This window comes from Bubalus kerabau, chromosome X (genome assembly GCF_029407905.1).
Source record: "Bubalus kerabau isolate K-KA32 ecotype Philippines breed swamp buffalo chromosome X, PCC_UOA_SB_1v2, whole genome shotgun sequence".
In the NCBI taxonomy this organism is placed as follows: Eukaryota; Metazoa; Chordata; class Mammalia; order Artiodactyla; family Bovidae; genus Bubalus; species Bubalus kerabau.
The window spans coordinates 58,912,197-58,939,200 of NC_073647.1; the positions used below are offsets into that span (position 1 = coordinate 58,912,197).

The following is a 27,004-nucleotide window of genomic DNA, read 5'->3' on the forward strand; positions in this document are numbered from 1 at the left end:
CATCAAAATTAGACATATGAATGGATCATTAACTTTTTAAAGTTGTCCCTTTTAATTTGTTCTGGTACCTGGTATTCTGGTTAATTTATGATGATTGGTAAATGTACTGATGAAGTCCCTTGAGTCATCTGCATAAAACTTGGGGATGCAGATGATATTGAAGCTAGTGATTTTTTAAAATATACTTACACATACAGTCTGACTTCTATTTAAATTTTGAAGAGAAAATAGAAATTATTTTTAATTAATTCCAAGTAGTTCAACAATCCATATTGGGTGATACATGGTACAATTTCTTCAATATTACCCCCTGCAATACTGTGGGGAGGCTCCCACACCTGCCTCCCCAGCCTTCAGCATTTCTCTGCATCTGTAATTCAAGGGGACAATAAAATTATTTGAATGTATCTCAAATCAATAAATCACATTTTATCTGTAAATTCCTGTAGTGTAATAAGCTCGACTTTGGCTCTCCTGACCCCCAAACTGCTTCAAAATTTTGCTCAAAATTCCTTTTACATTTCTTTAGCACTGATGTTGACTTTCAATTCTGGGATTATAAAAATAACCTGAAATGAATAGAGAGAATTTATAAGAAAGAAAAATGAACTCTTTGTTGTCTCCCACATTATACTTCAACCAAACTTTTTTTTCTGAGGATAAGTCAAGTATCAGTTCAGTTTTGTTCAGTCACTCAGTCGTGTCCGACTCTTTGAGACCCCATGAACCACAGCACGCCAGGCCTCCCTGACCATCACTAACTCCTGGAGTCCACCCAAACCCATTTTCATTGAGTCTGTGATGCCATCTAAACATCTCATGCTCTGTCGTCCCCTTCTCTTCCTGCCCTCAATCTTTCCCAGCATCAGGGCCTTTTCAAATGAGTCAGCTCTTGGCATCAGGTGGCCAAATTATTGGAGTTTCAGCTTCAGCATCAGTCCTTCCAATGAACACCCAGGACTGATCTCCTTTAAGATATAGTGGTTGGATCTCCTTGCAGTCCAAGGGACTCTCAAGAGTCTTCTCCAACACCACAGTTCAAAAGCATCAATTCTTTGGCGCTCAGCTTTCTTTATAGTCCAACTCTCACATCCATACATGACCACTGGAAAAACCATAGCCTTGACTAGACGGAGTTTTGACAGTTTGTTATGTTTTTTCTTTATTGTGTGTGTCCTGAGAGAGCAAACTGAGACAATGATTAAGAATTAAAATATTTTTATAAATATTTTTCCTTGATATCCTAATAACACTGTGAAAGTCAAGGCTATAGGTCCCAGTAGAGTTAACCTGGCTCTGCAACTATGCTGTAATGGTCAACATGGGAAGCTTCTATGCCTGGTGGATCTCTGACTCTGCCAGTTGCTGGGAAATGGCAGATTGACGGATTTTCAGAATGACTCATAACTTTGAAAAATCAATTATCAGTTAATAGGGCCTTTAGGACACCCTAATTTCTAAGCATGGCATTCTGCCACAAAAACACTCAAAATCTTTTTGCTGTTATAATTACATTGTAGACAAAAATCCATTCTGTTTATAACTCCTCCTGTTAATCAATGCTGTGACAAAGCCTAGGATTTTGTTGTTAGAAGTAGACACATTCGATCTAGAAATGCCTTGCTATAAATGTCTGTACCAAACTTAAAATTTTGATTAGGTCTTTCTATTGGTGTAGTGAACAATGCTCATTTTTTTAACCCTATGAAAAAAGTTGGTGAAAATGTATGGAAAAGTTTATTGATACTATGAAAGGGAATATGGAGTTCATGTTCTTAGCCACAGTCAGCTCCCAGTCTTATTTTTGCTGACTGTATAGATGTCTCAATCTTCAGCTGCAAAGAATATAATCAATGTGATTTCAGTATTGACCATCTGGTGATGCCCATGTGTCGAGTTATCTCTGTGTTGTTGGAAGAGGGTGTTTGCTATGACCAGTGTGTTCTCTTGGCAACTCTGTTAGCCTTTGCCCTGCCTCATTTTGTACTCTAAGGCCAAACTTTCCTGTTACTCCAGGTATCTCTTGACTTCCTACTTTTGCATTCTAGTCCCCCATGATGAAAAGGACATCTTTTTTTGGTTCAGCTTTTTTGGCATTGGTGGTTGGGCCATAGACTTGGATTTCTATGATATTGAATGGTTTGCCTTAGAAATGAACAGAGATCATTTTGTCATTTCTGAGATTGCACCCAATACTGCATTTCAGACTCTTGTTGACTATGAGGGCTACTCCATTTCTTCTAAGGAATTCTTGCCCACAGTAGTAGATATAGCGGTCATCTGAAATAAATTCACTCATTCCAGTCCATTTTAGCTCACTGATACCTAAAATGTTGATTTTCACTCTTGCCCTCTCTTGTTTGACCACTTCCAAATTGCCTTAGTTCATGGAACTAACATTCCAGGTTCCTATGCAATATGGTTCTTACAGCATCAGACTTTACTTCCATCACCAGTCATGTCCATAAGTAGGCATTGTTTTCGCTTTGGCTCCATCTCTTCATTCTTTCTGGAGTTATTCCTCCACTCTTCTCCAGTAGCATATTGGGCAGCAATGGACCTGGGGAGTTCATATTTCAGTGTTATATCTTTTTGCCCTTTCAGAATGTTCAAGGGGTTCTCAAGGCAAGAACATGGAAGTGGTTTGCCATTCACTTCTGCAGTGGACCACATTTTGCAAAATTCAGACTTGATTCACACTAGAATTGAAGAAAGTAGGGAAAACCACTAGGCCATTCAAGTATGACCTACATCAAATGCCTTACAATTATACAAAGGAAGTGACAAATAGATTCAACGGATTAGATCTGATAGACAGAGTGCCTGAAATCTATGAATGGAGGTTCCTGACATTGTACAAGAGGTCATGATCAAAAAAATCCCCAAGAAAATGAAATTCAAAACGGTTGTCTGAGAAGGCCTTACAAACAGCTGAGAAAAGAAGAGAAGCAAAAGGCAAAGGAGTAAAGGAAGATTAATCCATCTGAATGCAGAGTTCCAAAGAATAGCAAGGAGAGATAACAAAGCCTTCCTAAGTGATCAAATGCAAAAAAAAAAAAAAAAAAAAAAGAGGAAAACAATAGAATGGGAAAGACTAGTGATCTCTTTGAGAAAATTAGAGATATCGAGGGAACTTTACAAGTAAAGATGGACACAATAAAGGACAGAAATGGTATGGAGCTAACAGAAGCAGAAGATATTAAGAAGAGATGGCAAGAATACACAGAACTATACAAAAAAGATCTTAATTACCCAGATAACCATGATGGTGTGATCACTCACTTAGATCCAGACATCCTAGGATGCAAAGTCAAGTGGGCCTTTGGGAGCATCACTACAAAAAAAAAGTTAGTGGAGGTGATGGAATTCCAGCTGAGTTATTTCAAATTCTTAAATATGATGCTGTGAAAGTGCTGCACTAAATATGCCAGCAAATCTGGAAAACTCAGCTGTGGCCACAGGACTGAAAAAGGTCAACTTTCATTCCAATCCCAAAGAAAAACAATGCCAAAGAATATTCAATGCTTAGTCGATTTAGTCATGTTCAACTCTCTGTGACCCTATGGACCATGGCCTGTCAGGCTCCTCTGTCCATGGGATTCTCCAGGCAAGAATACTGGAGTAAGTTATAATTTCCTTCTCCAAAAGAATGTTCAAACTATCGCACAATTGCACTCATCTCACATGCTAGCAAAGTAATGCTCAAAATTTTCCAAGCAAGGCTTCAACAGTATGTGAACTGAGAACTCCCAGATGGTCAAGCTGGATTTAGAAAAGGCAGAGGAACTAGAGATCAAATTGCCAACAACTGTTGGATCATAGAAAAAGCAAGAGAATTCCAGAAAAACACCTACTTCTGCTTTATTGACTATGTCAAAGCCTTTGAATGTGTGTATTACTACAAACTGTAAAATTCTTCAAGAAATGGGAATACCAGACCACCTGACCTGCCTCCTGAGAAATCTGTATGTAGATCAAGAAGCAACAGTTAGAACTGGACATGGAACAAGGGACTGCTTCCAAATTGGGAAACGAGTATGCCAAAGCTGTATATTGTCACCCTGCTTATTTAACTTATATGCAGAGTACATCATGAGAAATGCCGGGCTGGATAAATCACAAGCTGGAATCAAGATTGCTGGGAGGAATATCAATCAATAACCTGAAATGCAGATGGCACCACCGTTATGGCAGAAAGTGAAGAGGAATTAAAGAGCCTCTTGATGAAAGTGAAAGAGGAGGGTGAAAAAGCTGGCTTAAAACTCAACATTCATAAAACAAAGATCATGGCATTTGGTCCCATCACTTCAAGGCAAATAGATGGGGTAACAATGAATACAGTGACAGACTTTATTTTTGGGGCTCCAAGATCACTGCAGATGGTGACTGCAGCCATGAACTTAAAAGACACTTACTCCTTGGAAGGAAAGTTATGACCAACCTAGATAGCATATTAAAAAGCAGAGACATTACTTTGCCAAAAAATGTCCATATAGTCAAAGCTATTGTTTTTCCACTAGTCATGTTTGGAAGTGAGAGTTGGACCATAAGAAGATCTGAGCCCCGAAGAACTGATGCTTTTGAACTGTTGTTTAAGAGAAGACTCTTGAGAGTCCCTTGGACTGAAAGGGTATCAAGCCAGTCCATCCTAAAGGAAATCAGTCCTGAATATTCATTGGAAGGACTGAGGCTGAAGCTGAAACTCCAATACTTTGGCCACCTGATGCAATGTACTAACTCTTTGGAAAGGACCCTGATGCTGGGAAAGATTGAAGGCAGGAGAAGAAGGGATGACAGAAGCTGAGATGGTTAGGTGACATCACTGACTTGATGAACATGAGTTTGGGCAAGTTCTGGGAGTTGGTGATCGATAGGGAAGTTTTGCATGCTGCAGTCCATGGGTTCGCAGAGTTGGACATCACTGAGCCACTGAACTGATGAAAGTGAAAGTGTAAGTCGCTCAGTCATGTCCTATTCTTTGTGACCCCATGGGCTATACAGTGCATGGAATTCTTTAGGCCAGAGTACTGGAGTGGATAGCCATTCCCTTCTCCAGCGGATCTTCTCAACCCAAGGATCATACCCAGGTCTCTTGCACTGCAGGTGGATTCTTTAACAGCTGAGCTACTAGAGAAGTCCATTGATACTATAATTGAATGTATGCATACTACATACATGAATATACATGTAAAATTGATCTCATATATTATGGCTACACAGATGTATATGTTAGATTTATGAAGAATTAAAATATATTTAAGTTGTTAAAATCATATTCTTGATAGCAAAACAAAAACTTTCTAAAAAATATTTCAACTGTAAATTTGTTGTGAACTCAACTATATATAAGAATTGAAAAAAGAGTTCACACTGATTATAACAATGGTATGTACATATGAAAAGACAGTCAACCAAATTGATAAAGAAGCTGTGTACAATGGAATATTGCCCAGCCATAAAAAGAACGCATTTCAGTCAGTGCTAATGAGGTGAATGAACCTAGAGCCTATTATACAGAGTGATATAGTCAGAAAGAGAAAAGCAAATATCATATATTAACACATATATATGGAATCTAGAAAGATGGTGGTGGTGGTGGTTTGGCCACCAAGTCATGTCTGACTCTTCTGACCCCATGGACTGTAGACTGCCAGGCTCCTCTGTCCATGGGATTCTCCAGGCGGGAATACTTGAGTGGATTGCCATTTCCTTCTCCAGGGGATCTTCCCGACCCGGGAATGAAACCTTAGTGTCCTGCATTGTAGGCAGATTCTTTACCAACTGACCTACAAGGGAAGCCCCACTGATGACCTATTTGCAGGGCAGTAATGAAGACACAGAAAAAAAAGAACAGACTTATGGAAAGGGGCAGGTGGGGGGTAGGAAGGAAAGGGTGGGACAAATGGAGAAAGCATCATAGAAACATACACTGCTATTTGCAAAATAGATAGCCAGTGTGAATTTACTGTATGACTTGGGGAACTCAAACTGGAGCTCTGTGACAACCTAGAGGGGTGGGATAGGGTGGGAGGTGGGAGAAAGGCTAAAAAGAGAGGGGATATATGGCTGATCCATGTGGATGTATGGCATAAACATACACAATATTGTAATTATTCTTCAATTAAAAGTAAATTAGAAAAATATTGATAAAGATGATAAAAGTTGTTACAAAAAAAAAAAAAGATTATTAAAGTTAGATTGCTTTCCTCCTTCCTGCTATCTCGGTAAATCCAGTTAACACACTAATTGGAAATGTGGTCCAAACCCGTGAAATCTTATTTCATACTTTGGCAAAAAATTTTGTCAAGTTAAGACTCAGTGGCATTTAATGTCACTGACTGCCCTCTTTTCCTGTGATTGAAAAGTTTTCCCTGTTCTGAGACTTTCAGTCCTAAAACTGGAACAGTCTTGGACACTCTGGGATGGTTGTTAACTATGTATCTGTTCAGTTCATTTCAATCACTCAGTCGTGTCTGACACTTTGCGACCCCATGGACCGCAGCAAACCAGGCCACCCTGACCATCACCAACTACCAGAGTTTACCCAAACTCATGTCCATTGAGTCAGTGGTGCCATCCACACATTTCATCTTCTGTCATCCCCTTTTTCTCCTGCCCTCAATCTTTCCCAGCATCAGGGCCATTTCAAATGAGTCAGTTCTTCGTTTCAGGTGACCAAAGTGTTGGAGTTTCAGCTTCAACATCAGTTCTTCCCATGAACACTCAGGACAGATCTCCTTTAGGATGGAGTGGTTGGCTCTCCTTGCAGTCCAAGGGACTCTTAAGAGTCTTCTCCAACACCACAGTTCAAGAGCATCAGTTCTTCAGCACTCAGCTTTCTTTATAGTTCAACTCTCACACTCATACATGACTATTGGTAAAAACATAGCCTTGACTAGACGGACCTTTGTTGGCAAAGTAATGTCTCTGCTTTTCAGTATGCTATCTAGGTTGGTCATAACTTTCCTTCCAAGGAGTAAGCATCTTTTAATTTCATGGCTGCAATCACCATCTGCAGTGATTTTGGAGCCCCAAAAAAGAAAGTCTGACACTGTTTCCACTGTTTCCCCATCTATTACCCATGAAGTGATGGGGCCAGATGCCATGATCTTTGTTTTCTGAATGTTGAGTTTTAAGCCAACTTTTTCACTCTCCTCTTTCACTTTCATCAAGAGGCTCTTTAGTTCTTCTTCACTTTCTGCCATAAGGGTGGTGTCATCTTCATATCTGAGGTTATTGATATTTCTCCTGGCGATCTTGATTCCAGCTTGTGCTTCCTCCAGCCCAGCATGTCTCATTATGTACTCTGCATATAATTTAAATAAGCAGGGTGACAATATACAGCCTTAACGTACTCCTTTCCTGATTTGGAACCAGTCTGTTGTTCCACATCCAGTTCTAACTCTTGCTTCCTGACCTGCATATAGGTTTCTCAAGAGGCAGGTCAGGTGGTCTGGTATTCCCATCTCTTTCAGAATTTTCCACAGTTTATTGTGATCCACACAGTCAAAGGCTTTGGCATAGTCAATAAAGCAGAAATAGATGTTTTTCTGGAACTCTCTTGCTTTTTCCATGATCCAGCGGATGTTGGCAATTTGATCTCTGGTTCCTCTGCCTTTTCTAAAACCAGCTTGAACATCTGGAAGTTCACAGTTCACGTATTGCTGAAGCCTGGCTTGGAGAATTTTGAGCACTACTTTACTAACGCGAGATGAGTGCAATTGTGCAGTAGTTTGAGTATTCTTTGGCATTGCCTTTCTTTGGGATTGGAATGAAAACTGACCTTTTCCAGTCCTGTGGCCACTGCTGAGTTTTCCAAATTTGCTGGCATATTGAATGCAGCACTTTCACAGTATCATCTTTCAGAATTTGAAATAGCTCAACTGGAATTCCATCACCTCCACAAGCTTTGTTCGTAGTGATGCTTCCTAAGGCCCACTTGACTTCACATTCCAGGATGTCTGGCTCTAGGTGAGTGATCACACCATCGTGATTATCTGGGTCATGAAGATCTTTTTTTTTTGTACAGTTCTTCTGTGTATTCTTGCCACCTCTTCTTAATATCTTCTGCTTCTGTTAGGTCCATACCATTTCTGTCCTTTATTGAACCCATCTTTGAATGAAATGTTCCCTTGGAATCTCTAATTTTCTTGAAGAGATCTCTAGTCTTTCCCATTCTGTTGTTTTCCTCTATTTCTTTGCATTGATCACTGAGGAAGGCTTTCTTATCTCCCCTTGCTATTCTTTGGAACTGTGCATTCAAATGTGTATATTTTTCTTTTTTTCTTTGCTTTTTGCTTCTCTTCTTTTCATTGCTATTTATAAGCCCTCCTCAGATAGCCATTTTGCTCTTTTGCATTTATTTTTCTTGGGGATGTTCTTGATCCCTGTCTCCTGTACAATGTCACAAATCTCTGTCCATAGTTCATCAAGCACTCTGTCTATCAGATCTAGTCCCTTAAATCTATTTCTCATTTCTGGTGTATAATTGTAAGGGATTTGATTTAGGTCATACCTGAATGGTGTAGTGGTTTTCCCTACTTACTTCCTTGATAGCTCAGTTGGTAAAAAAATCTGCCTGCAATGTAGAAGACCCTGGTTTGATACCTGGCTTGGGAAGATCTGCTGGAGAAGGGATAGGCTACCCACTCCAGTATTCTTGGGCTTCCCTTGTGGCTCAGCTGGTAATGAATCCACGTGTCTGAGGATGTCTTTTCTGTCTCTGAGCAGGAACTCATATTAGGGGATGGGTCTATGGATCTGTGGATATGTTTTTATAGTGTGTTGTAATGCTAGTCACTCCACTGTGTTTGACTCATTGTGATCCCAGGGACTGTAGCCCCACAGGCTTCTCTGTCCATGGCATTCACCAGTCCAGAATTTTAGAGTGGGTAGCCATTCCCAGGGAACCTTCCTGACCCAGAGATGGAACCTGGGTCTCATACATTGCAGGTGGATTCTTTACTGCTTGAGCCACCAGGGATATGTTTAGGATCATGTTATACTCCAGCAAATGCAATATCTGTATTGGAGATCTTAAATGATTAGTTCTTTCCCAGCCTCTGACTTGTCAGGGAGACAAGTGAAAAGAAACAAGAAAAGACCATGATTTGGGGTCAAACAATTTAGTATACTTGGAAAATGCATACATCATTTAGAAGTAGCTACAGAGTTGGCAGGAATCTTTGACATCTTTTACTTACTTGATTTAATATGAGTTTATTACAGGGCTAAAGGTATAGTACTGGCTCAGCTAAAATTACCAGAAATTATTCAGTCTGAATTAATCTTATAACATCTTCAGAAATAGAAATATCACATTAATGAGCCCAGTGGTTATCTTAAGGATGAATACTATAAATACATGATTTTTGTCCATGTTCTGGGTTTTTAATTCCTTGAATGACAAAGTACAAATAATGCTACATAAAGACATTAGCAGAGTCCTGCAGTATCTAACATAAAAAGGTGGAGAAAAGAAAATAATGAAGACAAATTCCACTGCTTAATAGATATCTCTTGGATCTCTAGCACCTAGTATAGTGCTTGGCATATACTAAGCTGTCTCTAAATATATGTAGAATGAATGAATGATTAATAGCTATGACACCAAAACACATAAATTAAATCTGTGAGCAAATGTTATTGAAATCCTGCTAAGTGCAAAGTCTGAAAGTCCATTTGTTTTGCCTATCCATTCTTCTCTATTATGCTTTATTTTTATGTATCTGAAAGTTATGACCTATTAGGAAGTACAGGTATAATCTTTTAATTTCTAGCCTAACTAGTAGCAATGGTGTTAAAAATCCAAGATGAGTCATTTTTCTAAAATTATGGGACTGGAAACTTTAAATTCCTAATTATTATATTACCTAGATTGGTGACACTATATAAACAAGATGCTACAAACAACTGTGGTCCAGTTTAATAGCTACATGGTTCATGCCACACAGCAGGGTGGATTTGAAAAAAAAAATCTATTTTTCTCTATTAGGTCTACTGGAGAAAGAGGTGAGTTTACTCTGATAGGATTTGGTTTTTACAAGTTGGTTTTACAATGTTACTATTATGGCTTTTAGTTAATTTCTTTTCCTGTTTAGTTTGCCTACAGATTGATTTGAGGACAACTTTTGAATTTTTTTTTTAAATATATATATATTCAGGTAAAGAAGTTAAGCTTACATGCCTAACATGTCTAGTATCATCGTTCTCTTCCTGGGAAAAAGGTATAAATATACCCCTTGCATGGTCCCATAATAACTTTGACCCAATTTTTATAGAATCTTGGAATAAAAATCATCAGGTTCTGTAGATTTGAATGCTGTGTTTATATCTGAAAGCTATAGCACAGTCAGCATCATCATTTTGTTTCCCCTAATAGTTAATAGAATTCCACAATGTGATTGTAGAAAAGGAAAACAATGTTTTCATTTGGTAGATCCATTTTATTTTTCTACAGAGTAGCTTGGTAGGAAATGGACTTAAATAACAATGGGGCAAATTTCCTAACCACTGGATTAAGCAATAGTTCTAGGTAGACACCTGAAGCACTGGCAAAAGATGATCCACTCCCTGCTATTCTTGGAATGAAAATATGTGTTTTCTGTCTTACAAAGGGGAAATTATGGCAACATGTTTCCCAGCTTTTCATATCATCAAACAGCAAAAGCACCCAAGAGAAATACTTTTCCTTTACTCAGTGCCTTACTAGATAATTCTCACTATGAACCTTTTAATGTGCCTTTGTCTTTGAATTGTTCATTAAGTGTTTCAGCATTATGAGTTTACATTACTTAGACATCTACCAGGCCATGCTTTTGCTCTGTATTATAGCTATTTGGATGCTACTCTGTCAAATCCTTAATAAAGGGGAAACAACATGTTTTAACATCATCATTTTATAGTCCACATTGTCTAGTACATGCATCCTAGTCAAATGTGAAAGAACATTTGTTGGTCTAATATGCTGTGACTCACTGACCTTGTTCCAGAACAGGAAGGAACCAAACCAGTCACTTATATGGCTATCTATATATAATGACAGATTAGAATCAAGTGTTCTATTCAGTCTTGATTGACCTTACAGAACCAAAAAACAAAGTGTGATAGGTTACCTGAGAAGACAGTATAGAGCACGTAAGAGCTCAGGCTGTGTAATCAGACCAGCTTGGGTTTATATACTTTCTTTTCAACCTGCTTACTGAATGACCTTAGAGTGATCTAGACTTATGTTGGACTTGATCACAGAACAAACATTAATCAGCTTATTGTTTATCATACAGTCTACTAGTCCAACAGCAGAAGAGGCTTAAGAGTGAGGATATAGAAAGAGCTAAGGTAAAACTGGAAGGAATGATGCTAAAGCTGAAACTCCAGTACTTTGGCTACTTCATGCGAAGAGTTGACTCATTGGAAAAGACTCTGATGCTGGGAGGGATTAGGGGCAGGAGGAAAGGCGACAACAGAGGATGAGATGGCTGGATGGCATCACCGACTCAATGGACGTAAGTTTGAGTGAACTCCGGGAGTTGGTGACGGACAGGGAGGCCTGGCGTGGGGTTGCAAAGAGTTGGACATGACTGAGCAACTGAACTGAACTGAACTGAACTGAAGGTAAATCCTAGGATATGCATGAAAGGAGTCCTTTAGTTTGTTACATGAGTCTTGACTCAGCTATATCCCTTCCCTCTGATTGAGTTGCACTAGGGAGAAACCAATTGAAAATACTAAGAATTAATTATTAAGTCATGATTATATATTTATATCTTTCATACATATTCATCTATTTAGTTAATATTTAGTGCTTTAATTATTAAACTGTTATTGAACATTGTTTATGGGATAATATTCTTTGGCAGCCAAAATATATTCTCAAGTATTACCAGTTGACTGAGAATCAGAGCATCATAGAAACATAAGACTCAAAGTCCTGAATCCCTTGGGGTGTTTTTGAAGTCAAAGTCATTAAAACTGGTAAGAGGACAGAATACTTTGCCATACTTAAAATGTCAAACTGTAATTCATTCCCTGAGAAGTTTAGTAGATGATTCTATATCAGAAAATCCTTCATTGAAATACTGGAAGGAAAATTAATAACAATTCTCCTGTTATTTGGAAAGGTATAGAAAAACTGTTAAAAATTTTAGAGATTTGAAGTTAATCTCAAGATTATCCACCACACCATCAGCAAATTATATTGAGTTTATTTGTTAAGCACCAAAAGAAATAAGAAGAAAACACTGAAGAAACACAGAATTCAATCCTGTTTCACATTTAAAGAGTGCATCTATAATGTCCCACCTGTGAGCATAAAGGATCCAAAGTAAAGACGATATGATCCTTGCCAACAAGACTCTTATAATCTCAGGTTGGAAGGAGACAGCAGACTACATCCTCCACATTTAAAGTGTACATATTTAACTAGATAAGCTGAATGAGAGAGAGAGAGAGGAATTTGGCTGTTGTGCTAATCCAATTTGGCTTGCTCACTAATCCATTTAGTTAGCAAAGGCCCTATAATTAGCATGATAATGAAAGTCAGTCAGTCATGTCCCACTCTTTGGGACCCTGTGGACTGTAGCCTACCAGATTCCTCCATCCATGGGATTTTCCAGGCAAGAGTACTGGAGTGGGTTGCCATTTCCTTCTCCAGGGGATCTTCCCAACCCAGGGATTGAACCCACGTCTCCCACATTATAGGCAGACACTTTACCATCTGAGCCACCAGGGAACTCATAATGAAAGACAGGAAACTTCAATTCCCTTAGTCTCAGTTTCCACTTACCTCTCACTGTGAACATCTCCCTGTGCTGTCTGTGATTCTCAAGTTTAAGATTTATATTTTTATACAACTCTGTCTCTACATGCGAGCAACTATTTCACCTACTATTCAGCCTAAGGGATAACCTTTAAGAAGACATTTTTAAGGTGAATTAGAAACTAATGTGAGGTTTTCTTATATATATATATATATATATATATTAGAATTCCACTACCCACATAAGGTATAATTTCATTGTATAACTAAGTATGGATATGATCTTAAAGGTATACAAAGAGGGAATAAATTCTTCCCAGAGGTGGGGGCAATGAAGGCTTCAAAGTTGATGTGGCCTATGAAGAAAAGATCTCAAGAGCATGCTAAAAAGAAAGCCAATTAAAGGTGTAGGGAAGGAAAAACATTTCCTTTATCCTCTTAAGGCCTGGGGCTGGACCTGAAAATTACACTGACAGAAACAGATTTCCAGGATAAAGGCACACAAATATATTTAATATATGCTTTACCTCAGGGGTCCCCAATGTCCACGATCTAATGTCAGATGATCTGAGGTGAAGCTGATGTAATAATAACAGAAATAAACTGCATAATAAATGTAATATGCTTGAGTCATCCCAAAACCATCACCCTACCCCAGTCCATGGAAAAATTGCCAAAAAGTTTGGGACTGCTGCTTTACATGACACAGAAGCCTTCATAAGGAAATGAAAACCCAGAGAAACAGTTAAACCTGAGCATATTTATACTAAATTTAATGAAGGGTTGAAAGTCATGGGAAAATGTAATAGGATACAAGCTAATAGGATATAAGTTAAGGGTTGTAAACTGAGGGAAACTTAGAAAGGCTTGCCTCTTCAGATTCCCATCTTCAGAGATAAGGATGCTCCTTTTCTCCAGGTATAGAGAGGATACATATCACATGAGGGTTTTATGACCTGCTTCAGGGAATAAGGCAGAAGTCAGAGAGCCCCCGTACCTCCCATTTCTCCAATTCCATCAACCCAAAATATTCCATATGTCAAGATGCCATATTTTGGGGTAGCAGGTTCTGAACTCCATCATGGGCAAAGTGAACAGGCAAACATACAAAGCACTCAACGCATAATGAGTTTAGGTAATATGAGTAGAATGGGCTTGGTAGTGAATAAAACAGATGAGGAAAGTCATAAGAGATGAGGCTGAAAAGCCAGGTGGAGTTAGACTGTTATGGTCCTTAAATACCATGCTTGAGAAGTACAGTCTCTGCCCTGCAGGTGATGATCATCAATAAGGGTTTTATTTAAGTGTAGTGATACTATCATATTTGTATTTCAGAAAGGTGATCCTTACCTGCCATCTCATATCTCTGGCCTGGCAGAAGCTGCTTCCCACAAGTAAGGAATAAAATCATGAGAAGAGAGTATCTTTTGGGAACAGTAAAAATACGAATATCTGAGTATCATTTCAATGGCCAAAAAGGATGCAGGTGAGCATAGAACCATTTAGATATTTTCACCATACTTCCTAGGGCAGGGATAGTGATGACATTGGCATTTGAATACTTCTGTGAAAGGAAGAGCCCTTCCTGGGCAGAGGTGTGCATGCCTACTTAGTTGTGTCCAACTCTGTGTGACCCTATGGACTGTAGCCTGCCAGGCTCCTCTGTCCATGAGACTCTCTTCTCACAGAGGCAGTAGGAATCAACTGCTACAGACAAAGGGCTTCCTTGTGGCTCAGCTTGTAAAGAATCCACCTGCAATGCGGGAGACCTGGGTTCAATCCCCGGACTGGGAAGATCCCCTGGAAAAGGGAAAGGCTACCCACTCTAGTATTCTGGCCCGGATAATTCCATGGACTGTATAGGCCATGGGATCACAAAGAGTTGGACATGACTGAGCAACTTTCCAAAAACAAACAAAGAAACAAAAACAGACAGAAGCCTAGAGTCATAGACTGGCATAGCTAGAAGGAGAGCTAGTGGTTATTCAGCTTAGAATTAGACAAACTATGGACTGCAGGCCAAATCTTGCCTTTATTTTTATGACCTTTGGATTTAGGATGATTTTTCATTTTAAATAGGTTGTAAAGGGGAAGGGGGAAAAAAAAAAGAAAAAAATATGACTAATTATATGGCCTGCAAAGCCTAACATATTTTCTATCTGGTCCTTTACAGAAAAGTTTGTCATAGGCTAATTTAACCTCTTTGTGTTATACAGTAAAAAACTGATGCCTATTTATTCATCATATACATACACACACCTATATGAAATGGCCTTCTCTGAAAGATCAATTTATGCCAGACTAATTTTATTTTCAAAATATTTAAGTTCACCTTTTTTTTCTTTTGAGGGAATTGGGAAGGGCCAAATTTGAATGTCCATGAAATCAGGCATGTTCTATGGTATATGGTATACATTTGTCACATTTTTAATATACCCTTTAACATATCTCTTTCCTATTCTTTGGTGTTGGTGGTGGTTTAGTTGCTAAAGAAAGAAAGAAAGAAGAAAGTCGCTCAGTCATGTCCGACTCTTTGCGACCGCATGGACTGTAGCCTGCCAGGCTCTTCCATCCACGGGAGTTTCCAGGCAAGAATACTGGAGTGGGTTGCCATTTCCTTCTTAATGGAATCTTCCCGACCCAGAAGTCAAACCCAGGTCTCCTGCATTGTAGGCAGATTCTTTACAAATTGAGCTACAAGGGAAGCCCTTGGTAGCACTGTGTTAAAATACCCTAGGGGAATTATTGATCTTCTGTATAGTTTGGCTGAAGTTGATCCTATCCAAGTCCTAGGTACTGGAATATCTTACTGGTCTAAGCCAATCAGGACATCTCATGCCTGTGGTCATGAGATATTGGAACAGGAATGGACACATGATAAAGCTCAGAGTACTGATTATCGGCTGAGTATTTTATGTTAACAATTTTAGAAAGAAGAATGATCATTTTCTTTTCTATTTGAACATGGAAGAAAAAACCAAAGAACACAGCCACCTTAACACAATCAGGACATGAGAATGAAGTCAACATAAAGGAGAGGGGGTTTGAGAAATTGAAAGACAGAGACTGATTATATTGTTTGGAATCCCTGGATCAATCTATACCTGAAACATATATTGCTACATTTTTGTTAAGATGAATCAGTAACTTTCGTTTTTATTAAGCTGATTGGCAATCTAAAACTAGTGTACAAAATCAAGCTTACTGCTTATTTTTGCACTGCTTATGAGTTAAGACTGGTTTTATCCGTTTTTAAATGATTGAAAGAAAATAATATTATTTTTTGATACATGCAAATTGTGTGAAATTCAAATGTCAGTGTCCATAAATGAAGTGTTATTAGAATGCAACCATGTTTATTCATTTGTGAATCATCTATGTCTGCTTTGTGCTTAATGGCAGAGATGAGTAGTTGTAGCAGAGACTGTATGGCCTACAAAGCCTGAAATATTTACAATTTGGCCCTTTACAGAAAACGTTTGCTGGTCCTCTGGTCTAACTAAAATGGTGATGCCCAAGAGTCCTTTTCATTTAAACTTCCTATTGGTCTCCTAGGGAAATAATAATGGGCTCATTGAAATTTATACTTCTATCTAAGACTAAGAATTGAAGTAAAGGATGGAAGAGAAGGGTAGGGGGTCATTTCTATTCAATGGTCAAGGAATTAATTCACTATCCTGTAAGAGAAATTGTCAATAAGAAGAAGGAGCTTTGAATAAGTTGTTATGCATCATTAGGTGAATGTTTTCAAGGCCTAAGTCTTGAAGAAGCTGTTTTACATTCTCAGCTGTAGGGGGAGACACACTGAAACCATAATCACAGAAAACTAGCCAAGATGATCACATGGACCACAGCCTTGTCTAACTCAGTGAAATTAAGCCATGCCCTGTGTGGTCACCCAAGATGGACTGGTCATGGTGGAGAGATCTGACAGAATGTGGTCCACTGGAGAAGGGAATGGAAAACCACTTCAGTATTCTTGCCTTGAGAACCCCATGAACAGTATGAAAGACAAAATAATAGGATACTGAAAGAGGAACTCCCCAGGTTGGTAGGTGCCCAATATGCTACTGGAGATCAGTGGAGAAATAACTCCAGAAAGAATGAAGGGATGGAGTCAAAGCAAAAAGAATACCCAGTTGTGGATGAGACTGGTGATAGAAGCAAGGTCTGATGCTGTAAAGAGCAATATTGCATAGGAACCTGGAATGTTAAGTCCATGAATCAAGGCAAATTGGAAGTGGTCAAACAGGAGGTGGCAAGAGTGAACATCAACATAGTAGGAATCAGCAAACTAAAATGGACTGGAATGGGTGAGTTTAACTCAGATGACCATTATATCTACTACTGTGGGCAGGAATCCCTTAGAAGAAATGGAGTAGCCATCATGGTCAACAAAAGAGTCCAAAATGCAGTACTTGGATGCAATCTCAAAAAAACCCAGAATGATCTCTGTTTGTTTCCAAGGCAAACCATTCAATATCATGGTAATCCAAGCCTATGCCCCAATCAGTAACACTGAAGAAGCTGAAGTTAAAAAGTTCTATGAAGATCTACAAGACCTTTTAGGACTAACACCCAAAAAAGATATCCTTTTCATTATAGGGGACTGGAATGCAGAGTAGGAAGTCAAGAAACACCTGGGGTAACAGGCAAATTTGGCTTTGGAGTATGGAATGAAGCAGGGCAAAGGCTAATAGAGTTTTGCCAAGAGAATGCACTGGTATTAGCAAACATTCTCTTCCAACAACAGAAGAGAAGACTCTACACATGGACATCACCAGATGGTCAACAGTGAAATCAGATTGATTATATTCTTTACAGTCAAAGATGGAGAAGCTCTATACAGTCAGCAAAAATAAGACCAGGAGCTGACTGTGGCTCAGATCATGAACTCCTTATTGCCAAATTCAGACTTAAATTGAAGAAAGTAGGGAAAACCACTAGACCATTCATGTATGACCTAAATCAAATCCCTTATGATTATACAGCGAAAGTGAGAAATAGATTTAAGGGACTAGATCTGACAGACAGAGTGCCTGATGAACTATGGACAGAGGTTCATGACATTGTACGGAAGACAGGGATCAAGAACATCCCCATGGAAAAGAAATGCAAAAAAGGAAAAATATAAGCATCTGAATGCAGAATTCCAAACAAGAGCAAAGAGAGATAAGAAAGCCTTCCTCAGCAATCAATGCAAAGAAATAGAGGAAAACAACAGAATGGCAAAGACTAGAGATCTCTTCAAGAAAATTAGAGATTGTAAGGGAACAATTTCATGCAAAGATGGGCTCGATAAAGAACAGAAATGGTATGGCCCTAACAGAAGCAGAAGATATTAAGAAGAGGTGGCAAGAATACACAGAATTGTACAAAAAAGATCTTCACGACCCAGATAATCATGGTAGTGTTAACACTCACATAGAGCCAAACATCCTGGAATGTGAAGTCAAGTGGGCCTTAGGAAGCATCACTACGAACAAAGCTAGTGGAGGTGATGGAATTCCAGTTGAGAAAGATGATGCTGTGAAAGTGCTGCACTCAATATGCCAGCAAATTTTGAAAACTCACCAGTGGCCACAGGACTGGAAAAGGTCAGTTTTCACTCCAATTCCAAAGAAGGCAATGCCAAAGAATGCTCAATCTACTGCACAATTGCACTCATCTCACACGCTAGTAAAGTGATGCTCAAAATTCTCCAAGCCAGACTCAGCAATACGTGAACTGTGAACTTCCAGATGTTCAAGCTGGTTTTAGAAAAGGCAGAGGAACCAGAGATCAAATTGCCAACATCTGCTGGATCATGGAAAAAGCAAGAGAGTTCCAGAAAAACATCTATTTCTGCTTTACTGACTATGCCAAAGCCTTTGACTGTGTGGATCACAATAAACTGTGGAAAATTCTGAAAGAGAGGGGAATACCAGACCACCTCACCTGCCTCTTGAGAAACCTGTATGCAGGTCAGGAAGCAAAAGTTAGAACTGGATGTGGAACAACAGACTTGTTCCAAATAGGAAAAGGAGTATGTCAAGGGTGTATATTGTCACCCTGCTTATTTAACTTATATGCAGAGTACATCATGAGAAACGCTCGGCTGTAAGAAGCACAAGCTGAAATCAAGATTGCTAGGAGAAACATCAATAACCTCAGATATTCTGATGACACTAGCTGTCGGGAGCTGCCTTAGGCATTACTGACAAAATGAAGGCACGGTCCCCAGCCCCCTCTCCTCATTCCACAGGCACGGATCCCAGGATGAAGGAGTTAGTCCTTGTAATTCTGACTTGTCTTTTCCTCTCCTTGGCTGAGTTGATTGAAAAGGAATATTGACGTGCTTATTGTTCTTGAGAGGAGCATGAGAAGGCACAAAGCCTTCTGCAGTTGTGCTCAGAAAATAATTCATAAAGTTAATCATTGACATTTGTTCAAGGACTTTTACAAAAGAGTGTTTCAGGATGAGCACATAGGCCATAGCTTGAGGCCATGGGAGGGATTGATATCTGAAGCCTATTTGTGAGGATAATGTTTATGGCAAAGGAGTTTACTGAATTTAGGGCTTAGAAATAATTAAAATAGAAGTTAAAGATTTAAGGAATGTTGTAAAGTTAGCATATTTTACTATAGCTTACAGAAGTTAGGAATTTTTAGAGACACTATAGCTAGAAGCCTTTTTAAGAGATAGTGAGCTCAGGATGTTAGGGGCAAACAGAATTTAGGAAGATAAGTAGTAAACTGAGGACTGTAGCATGAGTTACAGTGTAATCACAAGTTAACTATGGGACACATTAGAAGAGGTAGATAATAGATGATAAGGCTTATTCTGAGAGAATCACTGAAGCAGGAACTCTGTTTGAAGAGCAACAATGATTTATGGAGATAATAAATCTGGGAGAAGGGGAACTGAAAATGTCAAACCTCTGTTAAACTTGGAATAAACAGGCAGTCCATAGAAAACTGAGAGGCTATCTCATTGGCTGACACCGTCATCTCTTCAGTTTGAATCCCTGGTTGCTGGAATTGGACTTTTATGGCAGAAAGTGAAGAGAAACTAAAAAGCCTCTTGATGAAAGTGAAAGACGAGAGTGAAAAAGTTGGCTTAAAGCTCAACATTCAGAAAACGAAGATCATGGCATCTGGTCCCATCACTTCATGGCAAATAGATGGGGAAACAGAGGAAACAGTGTCAGACTTTATTTTTTTTGGGCTCCAACATCACTACAGATGGTGACTGCAGCCATGGAATTAAAAGACACTTACTCCTTGGAAGGAAAGTCTTGACCAACGTAGATAGCATAATATCATAATGTCAAAAGCAGAGACATTACTTTGACAACAAAGGTCTGTCTAGTCAAGGCTATGGTTTTCACAGTAGTCATGTATGGATGTGAGAGTTGGACTGTGAAGAAAGCTGAGCGCCAAAGAATTGATGCTTTTGAACTGTAGTGTTGGATAAGACTCTTGAGAGTCCCTTGGACTGCAAGGAGATCCAACCAGTCCATTCTAAAGGAGATCAGTCCTGGGTGTTCATTGGAAGGACTGATGCTAAACCTGAAACTCCAATACTTGGGCCACCTCACGTGAAGTGTTGACTCATTGGAAAAAACCCTGATGCTGGGAGGGATTAGGGTCAGGAGGTGAAGGGCACAACAGAGGATGAGATGGCAGGATGGCATCACCGACTCGATGGACATGAATTTGGGTAAATTCCGGGAGTTGGTGATGGACAGGGAGGCCTGGCGTGCTGTGGTTCATGGGATTGCAAAGAGTCGGAAATGACTGATCAACTGAAGTAGACTGTAGACAGAAGGAGTGAAAAGGTGACTTATTTTCATTCTCTGCTGGGAAAGATTGAAGGCAGGAAGAGAAGGGGATGACAGAGGATCAGATCATTGGATGGCATCACTGACTCAATGGACATGAGTTTGAGCATGCTCTGGTAGTTGGTGACAGACAGGGAAGCCTGGCATATTGCGGTCCATAGGGTCTCAAAGAGTCTGACATGACTGAGTGACTGAACTGAACTGAACTGATTCATTCTCTACAATATTAGCTATTGTGCTTCAGTTTTATTTTCATATTATGTTTGATTCATCCTCAACACAATCATATGAGCTAATTCATATTATTATTTTCATTTTTATGATGAGAAAGCTGAGACTTTGGCTTTCCTAGTTAGTAAGTACTAGAGCTGAGATTTCAGCACAAATTAATTGGGCTCCCAAATCTATGCTCTTTCTTCTGTAACATGGGGTGGAAGCATCTGAATGAACAAGCCAAGAAAAAGAATTCTAAAAGTATGATAACTACTTGTAACTGAGTTAGACTGTTCTACTTGGAAGCCTCATTGAACAAGAATTATAAACTAATGGAATAGAAAGTAGCACTTTTGAGAATGAAAGGGGACACTATAAAGAATTATGCTGGGTCTACAGAATTAATTTGAGATTGTATTGGCCTAACTAGGATGTATGCTTATCCTAATTAGTAGTTACAAGGGCATATGATTATGGGAGGAGTCATGAAAATGAGGCATTGACAAATGATCAGATTATACCAAGGTCAGTGGAGAGCATTGGAGTGGCAGATGCATTGGGATGGAACAGATAAATGCATGCTAGCAGCTGCTCAGGACAATCACAGTGCTGTTCTCTAAGAAGGCTTCACTAAGTGCTAAGAGAAGGACTCAAAGGGATGGAATGTTGGCAATTTTTATTGATCTCAGAGTCACAAATGACTGTCATTGTAACTCAAACCCCTCCTTGTTAGAGACCTCCAAGCTGGGGAAACATGGCTTAAAATTACCACCAAGAATACGCCTTTCCCTCTATTTTCAAGAATGATGATGAAGAGACCAGTGCAGGTTTCCAGCTCCGAGATAGCTTGCAGGAAGCTACTGGGAAGATTCCTCTGAGACATACCTGGTAGTGATTCTCTGAAGGAATAGCTGAACAATGATAGCAATTCTTGGCTTGCCATCCTTCTAGTACCAGACCTACTTGCCAGTCTGTTCCAGTCCTGTGCCTTCAAACTGAATTATAGGCTCCCTACATTCTCATATGGTTTTTCAGGGCAAACAAAAACTCTTTTTATTTAGCCTTTTCTCCTTTCTTATACTTCTTTCCTCTTTGGATGATATCAATTTTCTCTCATTCATCTTTAACCACTGTCCTCATTCTTGTCCTACTGTCTGATCTCTAATACAGTTGGTTTACAAGGGATGCCACACTGAAGATGAGGGAATGAGCTTTTCTATTTTTTTCTGATAATGTATTCATAACCAAATAAGGTGGCAACAGAAATAAAGGCATTCCCTTCACCTGTATGTTCCCTTGCCTCCAAGATATTTTTTTAATCCATAAGCATTTCTTGTGCTATCAAAACCCATAATAAACTATAGAACTTGACAGCTGCACATTTATTGGCAAATACCACTTTGAAAGGATGTGTCCCTGGAGGATCAATCTTGACAGTGTTTTTAACAAACTTGCGTTGAAACTCTGATACAAACATCAGTTGATGAAAGCAAAGCTGTGTTCATGGATTGTGCTGATTCTGCACACCCATTCACCCTCCGTGCCCAACCATCATTTGCTTATTCATAGCAAGTCCCACCAGCCTGCACATTGCTTCCCTGATGGATTCGAGATAGCATCTTGTATATGCCAACATCTTGTATAATACTCAGGTTTGATTCACTTTTACCCCTAGACTCCACAGCCTGAGATTTAAATGTGACAATGCTATTATGTTACAATTTCTCTCAAAAAACCACATACCTCTGGCTAGACAAGACAGGCAATCTGGTACCACAGGTATTTAGGAGTTTCTTTCAAAAACATTATCAGGAGATATAGCAGGAAAAAAGGAAATAGCCAGACCTGATAGGGATAGAAAGGCAATCCTCTAGGCAAACAGAATTGCTTGGTCTTTACCACTGAATGGCATTTTTTAAAGAATACACCAGAAAACAGCCAGAGCAGACATACAGAACTTCTTCATAGGCAACATAAAGGATAGCTGAGAGAAAACCATGATTCTGCAACTAACATACTACTTAAGATGGAAAGGAGTAAAATGGTACTGAACTTTATAAAACTCATGTTGTGTTGGCTTTCTTTTTCAAGGGAACCACAGAGATTCCTCTTTCAGAAGCACTTCCTTTCCCTTGACTTTAGATGCCTTAGTAATGTGCAGTAAGGGAATTGTGTGCATTAATGATATCCCTACTTCCAATCAAATTGTGGTTTCTAGATTACTGCTTCCTCCTAGTTTTCTCTAATTAAGTGGCATCTATGCTGCTTAGCAATTAGTTCTAAGAGCTTCAGAGTGGCTTGCAAGTTTGCCTGGCCTGAAGGATGGAGAAAGGATTGCAGACAGAGTGCCTTATGCTATCTCCTAGTATTTTTGTCTACATGCCAAATTAAACAAAGTTGAAAGCTTTGTATTATTAATTTGAAGAAAATGGTTTTGTGATACAGTACGCTCAATGCCTGAAACACTTTAAGTATATTACTGCCTATTATAAGCTATGCATATGAAAGTCTAGTTATTGAAAAAAAATGACCAAAAGTGCTTGAATTTAAATGATTTAAAGCATCCAAGAAAGAATCCATGTTCCTGATTTGATAGTTCAATAGGTGTTGGCATTGTCCTATCCATTAAACATCTTATCAGATTTATTTGTGTTAGATAATAACTTCCCAAATATATCTAACTATCACCACTGTTTTTAGTGATGCATACATAATTTAAGGAATCTTGTTAAAATAAAGTCAATTAATATTTTGATAGCTAGGAACTTATATTGTGGTAAAAATGAACAATTTTAATGTAAATGGAGAGTATAATTTTAACTTTTACCATCAATGCTCTTAGCCTTTGGTTGTTACTTTCCATGAATATGTATAAGTTGTTTGATATTCCAAAAGCATATATTTGAATGTACAAGGGACCTTGTTAAATGTTGTTCTCAGTTAACTGAAGTGATTTGGATAAACAATAACAAATATAGTAACAGACTAAAACCAAAACATGTTCTTATTTCTTAGTGTTTTGTTTGATAATGATGCTTTCAAAACTTCTAAAACTGTCAGAAATAGTTATGCTGTGAAATTGAAGCTTAAAAATATGGAATTGGTTTGGTTTTTTGATTTTGCCTCATATAAAGAAACAAATATGTTATTTGAATGCAGGTAATTGGGAGCAAGAGGAGAAGGGGACGACAGAGGATGAGATGGCTGGATGGCATCACTGACTCGATGGACATGAGTCTGAGTGAACTCCAGGAGTTGGTGATGGACAGGGAGGCCTGGCATGCTGTGATTCATGGGGTCGCAAAGAGTCAGACATGACTGAGCGACTGATCTGATCTGATCTGAATGATATTTGCAAAGTCATGGAGAAATAAATTCCTATAGAATCTATAGTGGGCATCTTTGCTTTCTATGGTTAAAACTTTATTATGTCAAGGCCTTACATGAAAACTTAAATGTTCTTTCTGCTAAGTTCAAGAATTTTTTTTTTTTATATGCCACCTGTCAGTTTCAGGACATATAATTGGACGTCAGATTTTCTATAGTTACACATTCAGCTATTTTGTGTATACGGTAGTGGTTTTCTGAATGCATAAAATATTGTTCAGTATTTTCAGTTTTCATTGGGTGTTTGGTATCACATAGATCTAGCATGATTCTCTAAAGACACCGTTTTAGATCTTTATTTGCATAAAAAATGCTAAGATTTGGAACATACAGAATCTTTTGTTTTAGTTTATTGAAGTATAGTTGATTTATAATGTGTTAATTTCTACTGTACAATAAGGTGATTAATTTATACTATTATTGTTCAGTTACCCATTCATGTCCAACTCTTTACAAACTTATGTACTATAGCATAGTACATATACACACATAGTACTATACACACACACACATATACACACATACATAGTTTTTTCGTATTCTTTTCCATTATGGTTTATCTCAGAATATTGAATATAGCTTCTTGTGCTATACAGAAGAACCTTATTATTTATCCATTCTATATATGAGTTTGCACTTCCTAATCCCAAACTCCTACTCCATCCCTCCCCCACCAACTCCTCCACATTTTAAACCACAACTCATTCTCTGTGTCTGTGAGTCTATTTCTGTTTTGTACATAAGTTCATTTGTATTATTATTTTTTAGACTCCACATATAAGTAATATCATATGGTATTTGTCTTTGACTTATTTCACTTAGTATGATAATCTTTAGGCCATGTCTCTGCAAATGGTATTATTTCATTCTATTTTATGGCTGAGAAGTATTCCCTGTGTATATGTATCTCATCTTCTTTATCCATTCATCTGTTGATGGAGATTTAGGTTGTCTACATGTCTGAGCTATTGAAAAATAAAGAATTCTAACTTACAATATAATTGGATCAATTTACTTCCAAACAGTCATCAAATGTTATGTGTACAAATTATTTCACTCTGACATTTCTTATTTCTCAACAGTCCTGCAAAGTGTTTAGTGGATAATCCACTTTACATTTAACATCGGAGGAAGCTGAAACCCAAAGAACTGCAATTGCTGGATTCACCAGTCATTCAGATAGCTCTGTGTGTGTGTGTATGTGTGTGTTGGTAGCTCAGTCATGTCTGACTCTTTGTGACCCCATGGACAGTAAGCCAACCAGGGTCTTCTGTCCTTGGGATTCTCCAGGCAAGCATACTGGAGTGGGTTGCCATTCCCTTCTCCAGGATATCTTCCTGACCCAGGGATTGAACCCAGGTCTCCTGCATTGCAGGCAGATTCTTTACCATCTGAGCCACTAGGGAAGTCCAGTCAAATAATCATTCTACAGAAAATAGCATGAATAAAACTATAATTCTTTCATTCACTCAACAGTTATCAATTGATTGCTTATTATGGATTAAGCACTATGGTAACTGTGAATAATACAAAGGAATAGAACACGCTCTTCATTCTTAGAGCTCTGTTTGATAATGATCACCTCAGTTTGTTAGGATGTCACAAACAGATATGTTTTATCATACTTATATAGAATTAGTTTCTATAAACAGAATAGTTCAGTTCAGTTGCTCAGTCGTGTCTGACTCTTTGCCAACCCCATGGACTGCATCACTCCAGGCTTCCCTGTCCATCACCCACCCCCAGAGCTTGCTCAAACTCATGTCCATCGAGTTGGTGATGGCATCCAACCATCTCATCCTCTGTTGTCCCCTTTCTCCTCCTGCCTTCAATCTTTCCCATTATCAAAGTCTTTTCCAATGAGTCAGTTCTTTGCATCAGGTGGCTAAAATATAGAATAAATTTAAGTTAAATATATTTATAAATAATAATATGTCAACATTTTAAAGGAGAAAGTAATTAAATGCAAATAAGAAGTACAGGCATTAGGTTAATAATAACTTAGTTGAAGAGCATTTTCTAATTTCACCTTCTCATGCATAGGCTTGTTATAAAGCTCCATCTCAAGAAAACAGATATCTTCTCATCTTCTTAGTATGAGAAATGTATTAGACACTTTCAAATGTACTGGTTATAATATTATTTATTTTATCTCTAATTTTGTGAATTTCCTGTGATTTTTGATTTCATGGTTTTTGTTTACCTTACTAACTGAATTGGCAAATGCTTCTATTTCATCTCCCCCTCTCTCTCTTACTCACACACACAGGCACCACTTAGTTTTTGTATATCTCATTTAACTATCATTTCTTTGTAATCTTTAGTCTCTTCTTCAACCTTTGCCAACATTATTTTAACAGGGACCTTGATCATTCATTTCCTACTCAAACCTGATTGCATAACATGATCTTTGAGTTCTACACCCATTCATTACAACTCATCTTCAATTCTGCCCAAGTAACCTCTTATTCACCAGTTGTTTGCATTTTCCCCCCTGTAGTGTATGTAAATGTATTTCCAGATTTTAACCATCATAGAACATTTTATTGATGATTCCTGTCTCATGAAAGGGCTTCCCTGGTGGCTCAGCAGTAAAGAATTCACCTGCCAATGTAGGAGACGAAGGAGACAAGACACGGGTTTGATCCCTAGGTCAGGAAGATCCCCTGGAGAAGGAAACAGCAACCCACTCCAGAGAGGCCATGATCCACATACCAGAGTAGATTGGGTTCATCTATTCTTTCTTTGATCTTAAACTACAAAATCCTAGTGTGGTAAATTGTACTGTTGAGAATCTATTCACCCCATCTTGTAGGAATCCTTT

At 38.5% G+C, this 27,004-nt stretch overlaps 1 long non-coding RNA gene across 1 annotated transcript; it reads right to left on the bottom strand.

Annotated features, from left to right (window-relative positions):
* Positions 1 to 236: 236 nt before the first annotated feature.
* Positions 237 to 12,422, bottom strand: LOC129639713 (uncharacterized). The gene is made up of 3 exons (XR_008708565.1): positions 12,301 to 12,422; positions 2,430 to 2,560; positions 237 to 370 (listed from the first exon to the last, which is right to left on the bottom strand). It is a non-coding gene; the product is annotated as an uncharacterized LOC129639713 (long non-coding RNA).
* Between the last annotated feature and the right edge of the window lie 14,582 nt (positions 12,423 to 27,004).